Source organism: Dermacentor silvarum, chromosome 5 (genome assembly GCF_013339745.2).
Source record: "Dermacentor silvarum isolate Dsil-2018 chromosome 5, BIME_Dsil_1.4, whole genome shotgun sequence".
NCBI lineage: Eukaryota > Metazoa > Arthropoda > Arachnida > Ixodida > Ixodidae > Dermacentor > Dermacentor silvarum.
Genome location: NC_051158.1, coordinates 134,650,211 through 134,664,134, shown reverse-complemented (window position 1 = coordinate 134,664,134; position 13,924 = coordinate 134,650,211).

Sequence of the window (13,924 nt, the reverse complement as noted above, 5' to 3'; positions counted from 1 at the left end):
TTCGGACGAGCCCGACACGGACGCGACTAGAACTTCAACACGACGATCTGTAAGAGACGATCCCGTTTCCGATTTACGACGCAGTTAGGCCGGGGCCAAGGTGGCCAGACTTTGGCGAGAAAAGCTAAGACTGACCGAGAGACTTTAAGGCGGAGGTAGGCTCCGGAAATGAGATAGTGGTTTTCTAGTAGTGTTGTATTTAGTTAGAGATTTGGATGTTCTTTTAAATAAGCTTTTTCGCTGAGTTATGTCTAGTTTTGCGTGCCTTTAGTTGTTTAGTTGTGGTTTTAGTGTTGTGTGTTTGTGCGCCGAAGAGAGCCTAGACTACGACAAAGTAAAAAAACACTTTATTGCAAAGATTTCGGCTAACCGCTGAGGGTTTCCGCGAAAAGTTCAGGTCATGCAAGCCGGAAGACGCGGAAACTGGAAAACAGTTTGCATGTAGATTAACAAACTACTTTGAGAGATGGATGGAGTTGTCGGAGGCCAACAAGACATATGAAGGGGTGCGGGACAAGGTCGTAGGAGAGCAATTTCTCGCCAGGTGCAGCGATAGTCTGGCGGTATTCCTCAAAGAGAGGAAATTAAAAACAGTGGAGGAGATGGCAGGGCACTCAGGTCAGTTTGTAGAGGCGCAGGGTATAGAAATTTAGGAAAGAGTGGCAAGGATGCGCCGATGGCAGCTGCAGGTGAGACGAGGAATCGGGGTCCAATGAACAGGCAAGGGACGCCCCAAAGATGTTTTCTTTGTAACCGGCTGGGACATATAGCAATGAACTGTCGGGTGAAGGATAGTAGACGTGGTCCACCAGTGGTTTGCCAGCTATGTCAAAAGAGAGGGCATGGAGCGCACGAATGCAGATCAGGATACGCAGACAAAGCTGCATGCATGATGAAAGGTAAAGAGGGTGAGCCGAGAGAAAAGAACATGGCCGTGGTGGAGGGAGAAGTTCAAGGACGCAGGGCCACAGTATTGAGAGACACGGGGGCTAACACAGTATTGGTTAGGGAAAGTCTGGTACCGTCAGAGAACATGACCGGCTATTTCAAACCAGTCATTTTGGCGGACAGGTCCGTTAAGTATTTGCCAGAGGCGCAAATTCAAGTTTCGACACGATTTTTTACGGGATTGGTCACAGCTAGGTGTGTAGAAGATCCTCTGTTTGACTTGATTTTGGGAAATGTACCAGGGGTGAGAAGGGCCGAAGACCCAGACCCTAACTGGAGGAGGACAGAGGATTTAGAGAAGAGAGAAAAGCCAGAAGCGCCAGAAGAGGAGACACCTGAAGTAGAGGTAGCAGCGGAAGTACAAACGCGAGCCAGGAGTAAGAGTACTAAACCCTTAACACCATTACCGGTCACGAACATTAAGGGGTTGAGCATAACAGCGGCCGAATTAAAGGAATTACAGGAGAAAGACGAGTCGTTGCAGAAGTGCGTACAGAGAATAGGAGAAGTAGTACGAAGGAAAAGAAGTCGAAACGTGGTGGAGTTTTTCAAGAAGAACGACTTATTATACCGGAGGTGTGTGTTCAATTCGGGAAGAGAGGTTCAGCAGTTGATGGTCCCAAAGGAATTGAGAGAGAAAGTACTGAAGATAGGGCACGATAATGCAATGGCAGGCCACCAGGGAATAAAAGACTCTTTGGAAAAAATAACAGAAGATTTCTTTTGGATCGGGGTACAGAGCGACGTGAGGAGATACGTCAGGGCATGCGTTGTATGTCAAAAGACAATGGCTAAGGGGAAAAACGAGAAGAAGACTAGTGTTTGCATGATGATTGCTGAAGGGAAGGACACAGACATACTAGATAATGCCCGTGACACCGTAAAGAAGCTCACGACTAGAGAGCCCTTGATTCAGGTTAACCGGGTTAAGAGGATGGACAACATCCCGATCGAGGTCCATTTACCCGAAGAGCAGAAGAGAGTAAAGAAAGAAGTAGTTCCACCTCAGAAAGATAGGAAGTTGATAGGTGACCTGGAGTCCAGGGAGTACCAAACACTAGGCATGATGGGACAGTGTGACTCCGAGAAAAAGGGCGAAGGAAGTAGATACCCAAATGGCCCCAGACGTGTAACGCGTAAGCGTAGAAAGAAGTTTCGCAAGAGGTGGAAAAAATAGGGCAGATGCAATGGTCAGAATCAAAAGGAAAAACATTTAGGAATGGCATGCGGAAGACTGCAGGATTTAGAAAAGTGTATAGAGAGAAAAACACTGAAACAGTACCTACGCATATATAGGGCATGATGAGTGTTACAAAATATGTTTAGGCCCAAAGTTCATTCATGTAGAGTGTTTCAAAACATTGAACTGGTGAACATTGTGGACAATTGAGTGAAGTGCATTAGGTGGTGAAAAGTGCATAATGTGAACTCTTAAACGCGGTGAACAGTGCGTCTGGTGAATTGTGCGCAACAGTGTGGTGTTGTGTAGTGCATCAAGTCTTCACACGAACCGGCACCAATGTCACTACGAGGAGTCACAGTCATCACCTGAACGCCAAGAGTGAGCAGTTTTTTGAGAAAAAACTCTTGAAGAGGGGGCCTATGTCACATGTAAGAGGCCGCCGGTGGTGCGAAAAAGAAGAGGAGCACGCGATGCCTGGTGTTCGGAACGGCGCGAGCGCGCGAGGCGCACGAACCGAGGCATAGTCGAGAGATGAACGGCGCTGTCCGTGGAGTTTCAACGTGGCACCGGGTCAGGAAGGTCGCATCTCCAGCTATGTTCTGGCGACGGGAGACTTGGGGGTCTGGTTGAGTCCGTGACGTTGGCCGTCCAAGGTGTGGCCGTCGACCTCGGCAAGTTCGAGCGAGGCTCCTGGACTGGCTGCAGCTTCTCACGGCAGGACTGGACACTCCGGAGAGGATCCCCCTTCCGCGGCAGACCGGCACGTTCGATTCTCCTCGGGACGCCACGTCGGCACTCATGAAGAGGTTGCGACGCATCCCGACGCTAGGCCTATCCAGGTGGGCCTAAGCAACGCCGAGCGCCATCGCTGAAGAGCTGACGAGCTCATCACCGACGAGCCGACGAGCTCACCGCCGACAAAAGAGACAACGCGAGGCGTCGGCACCTACGGCATCCTCAACGCTTCGGACGAGCCCGACACGGACGCGACGAGAACTTCAAGACGACGACCTGTAAGAGACGATCCCGTTTCCGATTTACGACGCAGTTAGGCCGGGGCCAAGGTGGCCAGACTTTGGCGAGAAAAGCTAAGACTGACCGAGAGACTTTAAGGCGGAGCTAGGCTCCGGAAATGAGATAGTGGTTTTCTAGTAGTGTTGTATTTGGTTAGAGATTTGGATGTTCTTTTAAATAAGCTTTTTCGCTGAGTTATGTCTAGTTTTGCGTGCCTTTAGTTGTGTAGTTGTGGTTTTAGTGTTGTGTGTCGCGTGTGTTCACCGTCCCTGTACATCCTCGTTTGCTGTGCCGCCAGTCGTGTCTCTCCTCCATCGAGAGTAGCGCATGCACGCAACTCTCTACACTCCCAAGTAAAGGTGACATATATATAAAATAAAGCTCTACACTCACTTCAGAGAAAAAGCTACTGCACTCTTAGGCTTCAATCAGTGACATGTGCAAGATAATTGGGTGCAAACTATTATTAGTATGCCCTCTTGAGGACAAAAAGGTCCCCAGAACAAAAAGCATTTACACTATATATCAACACCACAGTTGCCAGTAAACAGCAAGCATTTTCAATAGCGATACAATCAGTTAAGCTCTGGCTTATCATGACTAACAGAAATGGCAGCCAGGCAGCCACATGGTGCCAAATAAGAAAGAACAATGCACAAAAGAGGTGCATAGAAATCAAATGAAGCCACTTAACAAAACAGTCAAGCCTAGCATCCTTCTGTATGTTTACCTTAAGTTTGATTGGTGAGCACACAACTGCTGAAAAATATGGCTGCTTAGCCTCTGTTGAACTCTTTATTTCCGTTCCAACATGTGCCCTACAGCAAGACAAAAAACAAATTTATAACAGCATACAAACCTCGACAACGATATATGGGTGACAGTTAAGAATGCAAGAAAATTACAATTAATGACCACCTTCACACTTCAAGAGATGCTCAGCAGTCTGTAAAGTTGCAGCCCTGATGTTTATTTTATGTGTAATTATGCGGATTAATTATTAATTGCACAAAATCTTCATAACACGTATATCTGCCCTGTACACACAAAAGATGCACGGGCCCGCCAAAACAAAAGTGGCGTGCAAGTTGTAGCAGGTAAACGTATACGTACCGTAATGAACTGCACCGTATCTGCAGGCGCTGGTCAAGGTTTGAACGTGACCAAAAGAGCCACGAGCGGCGCACACGCTATGTAGACTCGATAGAACTTGGAAAGAGAACCATGAGCACCGGCGAGCGAACGCTTGCGAGCATGAGCATGGCCCTTCGAGTCGCTCGCGGTTAAAGCCCCTGGAAGCTTTACTCGCGGTTTTCGCGGTTAAAGCGTTTACTCGCGGTAACTTCAGCGCGCCCCCTGGTGCGGTCAGATCTGTCGCGCGCGGCCAGATCTGTCGGTGACGATAGCTGGTATCGTAATTCTGGCTTCTTCACCGCTTGTTCACGCAAAGGGAAAGGAAGGCACGGCTCTGATAAGGATACTGAACGGGCGCGCAGGTGTGCGCCCGGCCGTTTTCTTTTTATTTTCATTTTTTCTAAACTTTGACTGCCATGACAGACCACGGTGTAAGATTAAAGCCCCTATATATACAGAGGGGCTTTATGTAAGATATATCTTACACCGTGTGACAGATTCACCCGTATCGCGAATCGTGCCATGGCGCGGGTGAGTTTTGCTGGCCGCGCGGCAAACACGTTGTCGACGCGACGATCGAGTGATAAGATCGGAAAGGAATCAAAGAAAATAACCCCGCAGCATTTTTCTGCTTGTTTACCCAAAGGGGGAAAGGACGTTAATGGATTACATATGGCTTGTTAAAGTCGCACGGAATGTAACGCTGCGCGTAGGTCACGCGCATTTTAAATCTTTTCACTTTCACGGCGCACGCTCAAGCATGTCGCATATTTTCTGACAAAAACATCTAAATAAGTTCTTGAGTTAGACGCTCTCAAGACGGTCACCAATGTATACTCCGGTGACGCCAGAGGTGGGATGTTACTACAGCTGAAACTTTTGATTAACCGTTTTGATTATTCTAAAAATATTTGATTAACCATACTTCCTGCTACATTATGTTTCCAAGAACATCTGTTTAACGTCTTCGCGTAGCCCAAGACGTCTTTAGCCATTTGAAGCCGTTCCGAGAGGTTTTTAAGACGTTTTGTGTTTCGTCGGTTGGTGCTGCTCCGGACGTGGCTTGCAGAACCTTGTAAAAAAAAGAAGAAAAACACATGCCGAGAAGGAACAATCATTACTTTATTTCCAAATTTTAATTGTGGGGTTTTAAGTACCGTAACCACAATCTGATTATGAAGCACGCGGTAGTGGGGGACAGGACTACGGATTATTTTGACCACCTGGGGTGTTTTAACGGGCACCCAATGCTCCGTACACTGGCGTTTTTGTATTCGAACTCGCCCCCATCTAAATGCAGTGGCCGCGGCAGGAATTTGATCCCGCGCTCTCGGGCTTAGCAGCGCAACACAAAAGCCACTATGCCCACGCTGGTCATTACTTTATCACAACTTGTAAAAATCGTAAACCGTGTGCTGCAGTAGCACCACGTTGTAAGAACAACTTAACATATTACACTCAAATAAAATCTCACCCTGTATTACAAACAGCCGCCACATGCTCCTATTCCAGCTGGTGCCGTCGCATGTTATGCAGTCTACAAAGAGGCCAGCTTTTTCAGCAAGGACAGTCGTTTCCACAATGATTTTCGCCAGTGTCGCGGATTTCACATTCCCCTTGGAGGCAAAAACGCCAAGAGTTTGTGTCCAATTTCCTGCATAAAGGTATAAGTATTTTGTAAGAGCACATGCTTTGCGTATTATATGGTTGAGAAGCAAAAAAATAAAAATAAATCAGCTTACCAGTAAATGGCTGAAACAGCACAACCATGCCATGGTCTGCCAGCACATTCTTCTGGTCAGCAGTTGTATGATCCCCGAGGTCAACAAAGCCTTCAATGTGGCCTTAATAGTAAAAGAGAAGCACAGGAGGAACATCCAGTTTTACTTTTACTATCTCTCAAAAAAGGTTATAATATATCAATCGCTGTAAAACAATGTTATAATGACAGTTTCACATGAAAGGCGAGGAATTTTATAGCGACGGCAAAGCGTTAAAGAACTACACGAAGTATGAAGGTTCGTAGTTTTATCGGTCGTGTAGGTTGTAGTAAACTATAAGTAAATTTACAAGAGCGGTGTCGCGTATGCACAGGCACTTCTTGGACGGATATCACTCGATGACCACGAACATTCACTGTCACATTCACTGTCACAAGCAGCGGGGAGGCAACGCTTCGTGCTGCCTCTCGCTTCACCACCTTTCGGGAAATTGAGATTACTTGACCTGCAACTCTAGGTGCGCGGGACCAGAGAGCGTTTATGTAGCCACAAGCCATCTCGGCTCGTCCTTAGGCTATGCACCCGCCGCATATAGCCTCCAAGATACGGCGCGCGCACATCCATGCGCAGCCACAGCCGACCGGGCTAGAGGAGCAGACGCTCCCTCGCCTGCCACCCCCGCCCCAAGCTCGCGTTTAATAACGTAAGCTCCAACATTGAGCGCACGGGAAGATGGTGTGCGTCAAACCATTATCATTTTCGGTGCACTCTCGCACGCACAGCATACGCCACTCAGGGTGTGATAGGATCTTATCGCACTTGAGTTTTATACAGAACATTACAGCGGTGGCGAAAGTTTACCTGGAGTACGTGGTCATATAATTGATATCGCAATAAAAAGTAACACCTTAGACATATTGGCTTTCGATCGTACGTTTTGTTTGAGGAAAATCGTAGCGATTAACAGAACATCACATTTTTCGTCATGTACGCTGGACTTTGCAAACATTTGTACTTAACTTTACTCACCGGCTGATTTTACATTTAGGTGCTCGGAAAGCTTGATCTCATCGAGGAGGAGGACACCGTGTCGACTGTGAACATCCATGGTGTTCGACTTTTCAGTTAAGGCATTGAAAATATTGGCACTGAGGCCAAAGCCACCCTTGAAGCCACCCTTGCAGGTAGCTTTGCAGGCATGTTCTACCGAGCAGTACCATAATGGTTTCTCTGCGGAGATGTTCGTATAACTTCGGGCTGCGCGTCTTCATCATCATGCATTCTACGATCCACTCATCATTGCCATCATCATCCTCCTCCTCCTCCTCCTCATCATCATCATCATCATCATCATCATCATCAGCCTATATTTTATGTCCACTGCAGGACGAAGGCCTCTCCCTGCGATCTCCAATTACCCTGTCTTGCGCTAGCGTATTCCAACTTGCGCCTGCAAATTTCCTAACTTCATCATCCCATCTGGTTTTCTGCCGACCTCGACTGCGCGTCCCTTCTCTTGGTATCCATTCTGTAACCCTAATGGTCCACCGGTTATCCATCCTACGCACTACATGGCCTGCCCAGATCCATTTCTTCCGCTTAATGTCAACTAGAATATCGGCTATCCCCGTTTGTTCTCTGATCCACACCGCTCTCTTCCTGTCTCTTAACGTTAGTCCTAAGATTTATTGTTCCATTGCTCTTTGTGCAGACCTTAACTTGTTCTCGAGCTTCTTTGTTAACCTCCAAGTTTCTGCCCCATATGTTAGCACCGGTAGAATGCAATGATTGTACACTTTTCTTTTCAACGACAGTGGTAAGCTCCCAGTCAGGATTTGGCAATGCCTGTCATATGCACTCCAACCCAATTTTATTCTTCTGTGAATTTCTTTCTCATGATCAGGGTCCCCTGTAAGTAATTGACCTAGATAAACGTACTCCTTTACAGACTGTAGAGGCTCAGTGGCGATCATGAATTCTAGTTCCCTTGCCAGGCTATTGAACATTATCTTTGTCTTCTGCATATACATCTTGAACCCAATTCTTACACTTTCTCGATTAAGGTCCTCAATCATTTCTTGTAACTCGTCTCCATTGTTGCTGAATAGGACAATGTCATCTGCAAACCGAAGGTTGCTGAGATATTCGCCGTTGATCCTCACTCCTAAGCCTTCCCAGTCTAAGAGCTTGAATACTTCTTCTAAGCATGCAGTGAATAGCATTGGAGAGATTGTGTCTCCTTGCCTGACCCCTTTCTTGATAGGTAACTTTCTACTTTTCTTGTGGAGAACCAAGGTAGCTGTGGAATCCTTGTAGATGTTTGCTAAGATATTCACGTATGCCTCCTAGTACTCCTTGATTACGCAATGCCTCTATGACTGCTGGTATCTCTACTGAATCAAATGCCTTTTCATAATCTATGAAAGCCATGTAGAGAGGTTGATTGTACTCCGCAGATTTCTCGATTACCTGATTTATGACATGGATATGATCCATCGTAGAATATCGCTTCCTGAAGCCAGCCTGTTCTCTTGGTTGGCTGAAGTCAAGTGTTGCCATGATTCTATTGGAAATTATCTTGGTGAATATTTTATACAATACTGAAAGCAAGTTAATGGGTCTATAATTCTCCAGTTCTGTAACGTCTCCCTTCTTATGGATTAGTATAATGTTGGCGTTCTTCCAGCTCTCTGGTACGCATGAAGTTGTGAGGCATTGCGTATAAAGGGCCGCAAGCTTTTCAAGCATGATATCTCCTCCATCTTTGATTAAATCTACTGTTATTCCATCTTCTCCAGCAGCTTTTCCCCTGGTCATGTCTTTCAAGGCCCTTCTAACTTCAGCGCTAGTTATAGAAGGAGCCTCTGTATCCGGTTCATCACTATTTTGAATGAAAGTAGCTTGGCTGTTTTGGGCACTGTACAGGTCAGTATAGAATTCTTCCGCTGCTTTTACTATGCTATCGAAATTGCTGATGATATTACCATGCTCATCTTTCAGTGCACACATCTTGCCTTGTCCTATGCCAAGCTTTCTTACTGATTTAATGCTGCGTCCATATTTTACGGCTTCCTCAATCTTTCCCACGTTATAATTTCGAATATCTCTTACTTTTTTCTTGTTGATTAGTTTTGACAGTTCAGCGAATTCTATCTGATCTCTTGAGTTGGACATTTTCATCTTCTGTCGTTTCTTTATTAGGTCCTTTGTTTCTTGGGAGAGCTTACCTACTGGTTGCCTTGGTGCCCTACCTCCCACTTCAATTGCTGCTTCTGAGATCAACCTAGTTACGGTTTCATTCATTACCTGTATGTTGTCTTTATCTTCTTTTTCTAAAGCTGCATATTTGTTTGCAAGCACCAGCCTGAATTGGTCTGCTTTTACCCTTACTGCCTCTAGGTTGGCCTGTTTCCTCTTGACTAATTTCACTCTCTCTTCAAATTGAGAGAAATCCTAGACCTCACTAACCTATGGTCGCTGCACTTAACCTTACCTTAACACTTCTACATCCTGCACTATGCTTGGATGAAATCTATTTCGTATGAAATCTATTTCGTTCCTTGTTTCTCCATGAGGGCTTTTCCAGGTCCACTTCCTGTTGCTGCGCTTCCTGAGGAAGGTATTCATTATTCGGAGCCTATTCCTTTCCGCGAATTCTACTAACATCTCTCCTCTTGCATTCCTAGAATCGATGCCGTAGTTGCCAATTGCTTGCTCACCAACGTGCTTGTTCCCCACTTTTGCATTGAAGTCGCCCATGACTGAAGTATACTGAGTTTGCACCTTTCTCATTGCTAGTTCAACATCTTCATAAAACGGTTCGATTTCTTCATCATCGTGACTAGAGGTTGGGACATAGGCTTGTACTACCTTCATTTTGTGCGTCCTATTCAGCTTTATTACGACGACTGCTAGCCTCTCATTAATGCTGAAGAATTCATCAATGTTGCCCGCTATGTTGTTATGCACTAGAAGTCCTACCCCGGATTCTTTATTATCTGGGAGACCTCTGTAGCAGAGGACGTGGCCGTTAGTCAGCACTGTGTAAGCCTCACCAGTTCTTCTAACCTCACTAAGGCCAATAATATCCCAGGAAATGCCTGATAATTCTTCAAATAGTCCTGCTAAGCTAGCCTCACTCGAGAGGGTGCGCGTGTTGAACGTTGCCAGGGTCAGTTTCCATTGGCGGCCTGTCTTGACCCAGAGATTCTTCGCACCCCCTGCCGCATCGCAGGTCTGACCACCGCCTTGGTCAGCTGCTAGGGACTGAGGGCCATGGGTTAGTTGTAGGAGTCATGAGGGAGGTAGTGGCTGAATACTGCACCAGGGAGGCCAATTCCTGTTCTGGTGAGGGAGTGACTTTGATGAAGCTTAGTGGGCCTTCCTAGTTTGGTTGCACCTGAACTAGTATAAGCCCACTAGCTCCGGCGATATATATTTTTTTCTTGCCGGTGTCAGGCACCACTCCATGCCTTAAAGATGTGGTGGACTGGAGTAGGATTCGAACTTACGACCTTCAGATTTGAAGCCGGGTATTCTACCTCTGCTCCACGCCACCACGCCACCACTGATCATTGTATCGCATGCCTTTATGTGACTTCCGTCTTGCAGCAAGGAAACAACTCTTGACAGCGAGTTGCTTTTTTGGGGGAAGAGATTTAATTTTACTTTCAAACGCTTCTTCGCTAACAGCCTCATTTTGCTCTTTCATGAATGCCACCTATTCTTTTGCTGTTGCGAGTCGTTTCTTGGTTCTCGACAAATTGCGAGAAATGTTCCTACAGTGTTTCTTTTCACCGTGCTTTCCTGCGCTTGCCTTTTCCCCTTTCTGTTTCCTGCAGGCTTGGTTTTGAGCCAGAATTCTTTGGTACTTGCAGAAAACACAAGACTCGATCCCATCAGGCTGCGTAGATAACGAGCATTTTTCCGCAAAAACATGCCTCTGTAGAAAGTGTGCTTCTTTGAAGCAGGCTTTAGGGCGCATCCACCACAGAGTTAAGGAAACGTCCTTCATCAGGGATTCGGCCTCATAGCGAGTTCTGAGGACTTGTTTCGACTTCTCCCTTCCTCTCAGGTACACCGTGGCTATCACTGATTGTCGTTCAGGCAAAGGCTTTTCGAACAATTCCATTTTCTCAATGAAAAGTGTGGCGAAGTTATTCACTTCGGCTTCACAATAAGCCTAAGCTACTGATTCCACTGGCGGAGATGGTACTTTCATCCAAGAGACCGGAATAGAGAGGTCGCAGAACGGGTGGCGAATTTCACAAGTGGTTTGCAGGCGCTGAGCTTCAGAGCTACAGCACGGGGTGCACTCTTCAGGTACATCAGTATTCGGATGGTCCCCACATACTTCGAGGCTCTCTGATTCGGCACTCTCAACGGCTGAGCACAACTCAGAGGCATCTGACTGGGCACGCCTGCGTGGCCGCTTTGCTGGAAGCTGTAGATCCTGTTCGCACAGATTTCTTGTTTTTCTTTTTGCTGGCACTTTAGGCACAAGGTGCTTAGAATACTCAGGAAATATCGTGGGTATGGCGTCGGGTTTCAGGCGCGTTTATCACGGGGAATCTCGTGGACAACGCCGTTCACGGTGATAGAGAACGCGCGCTCGATTAAACTGCTTTCGAAATGTTTTTCACAAACCACAGCTGTTGGCGTCAGCCTTCTGTCCGTTCTCCTGATCATTCTTGCCCATTCTGCTAGCCGCGTGCCATCGGATGGTGCAGTGAACAAGGATACACGATCTTTGTTTGAGCGGTAACCTCTTCTACACAACGGCACAAAGCAGGTCCTCGCCTTGCACTGTCGCTTTTGCTTCGCCATTTTTTTCACCGCCGCCAGATAGTTCTCGTAATGACAGGCACAGGAACACAACAACCACGCACTCACTCTTTTACAACCCCAAGAAGAAACACGCAACACTGTAATAACACTGAAAACGCGAACATGGAAATCGACGCAACCGCTGCGAAACTGCTGTGCGAAGCAGACGATACGCGGAGTCTGCACCCACCTAAGGTGCCTCGATGTACTCCTCGCCCGCCGCTCCGTACGGAGCGGCGGGCGAGGAGGACATTGAGGCACCCTAAGTGAATAGGTGGATAGCAAAATCTCGGTTGTCGCAAGGGATTGTGGGGTACGGCGTATTCTGCTACAACTTCCGGTTCGAGACCACGACGATGTCTATGCCGCCGTCACTTCATGCCCATGCTTCACGCGCTTTGTCTTTTATATACTGCGGAACTTTGGTGAAAAACCACGCTATAACCACCGCTGGGCAGTTACAAAACGTAGGTGTGAGCTATCGCTCCTTCGTACTTATGTTGGCGCTCTTAAGCCCAAACCGCATGAGAGCGATTTTGTGCGCGACGGCGACGAGCGACGGCTTCGGGCGACGAAACGGGCCGTCGCGCGAACAGATCGCTTGTTCTTGTCGCTCGATCGCTCGGTTCTGAAAATCTAGAATTCGTCGCTCGGAAGTGCTATGATCGACTAGCCAATAGCGCGAAGTCGGAACTGGATATACATCAGTCAAGTACTACCGATTGTCGCACGGAACGTGCAAACGACTAGATTTTGATACGTGTAAGGATAATAACGTAGTGCAAGACCTTTAGAAATATTAATGCTACTCTTTACACTAAAACACATCAACTTAAATTAACAAAGCACGTGTAACGCCAGTTTCGACGAGTATTTGCTGCCTTCATACCGGCAACACCGGGGAGACGTCGCTCAAAGTCGTCGCTCGTCTCGTCGCTCGTATGCGGTACGACTTGTAGGCGACGAGTGAACGCGACAGCCATCTCCATCGCGTCGCTTGTCGCTAGACTCGTGTATTTTTATGTGGCAGGCATTTCATGCCCTAACGTGTTTGTGTCGCGTCAAATAGTCATAACGTTTATCAAGCGCAAACGTTTGTCGAGCGGATATAAACGTTCGTTAACTTAGAAGTAATTTTTAATAAGTGGCAAGTCAACCTAATAAGTGGCTGTTGGTAACGCTTCCCATAACAAACGGTACAGTCGATCGCTTCGTCCGCTGTTTTGTCTGCAGCGGTGCCCAGCGCGCGCTATGTCATCGGCTGCTGTGCCTTCGCAGTCTCCCGTTTTTTTGTCAAGAGACGCATGTCATGTATAACTGCAGAGAGAAAGCACTGATTTAAGTATCTCAAAAGTGCACGAATTATTTTGACGTTACCTCTCCTCCCTCTTTCGTGCAACCTCAGTTGCCTTTTCGTTGTACCGGAATGAAGACGGCACATAATCAATGTGCGGAGGATCCTTGCTGGGTGCACTTGTGCGTATTTAACTGATTGTTAAGAACTGTTTGTACTAGAACGTTAGTAGACGAAGTTATTCGCCAAAACGCTTGCCTGTGGCGAAATGATCTTCAAATATTCTGGCTCCTACGTTCGGTACCCACAGCTCGCCGTTCACGGTGGCTCGTTTGACGGCAACTGCCCATTTACGTTTGTGCGCTTCATTTCATGGAAAACGAAACACTTTTTTTTTTCCTTTCACGGAAGAGTTCGCGCATCCTAATGCCGAGCAGCCAACCCTAATCACGTTGCTGAAGCGTGTTTTCTTCGGGAACAGCGGGAAATCGCACTGTCGAAACTGATGACAAGGCTGAATGAAGCAACAGAAGCGCTAACCCGTGAACCGGAAGTCGCTAGCTGACGACATCGTCATTTTGCTATCCACCTATTGGGCCGCATCAAGGTCGCGCCGCTGGAAACTTCTGGCGATACAGCTCGGTAGGGTCATTCGTACTACTTTCGCGCGCTGATATTTGCGTTCAGACCGCTAAAATGGTGTTCATAATTGCATATGACATGTATTTATGCCTTAAGCATAAATTCCTTGCGTTGTCTTCTTTATTTTATATTATTTTTTAATGCCGCTCGATGATGCGCGTG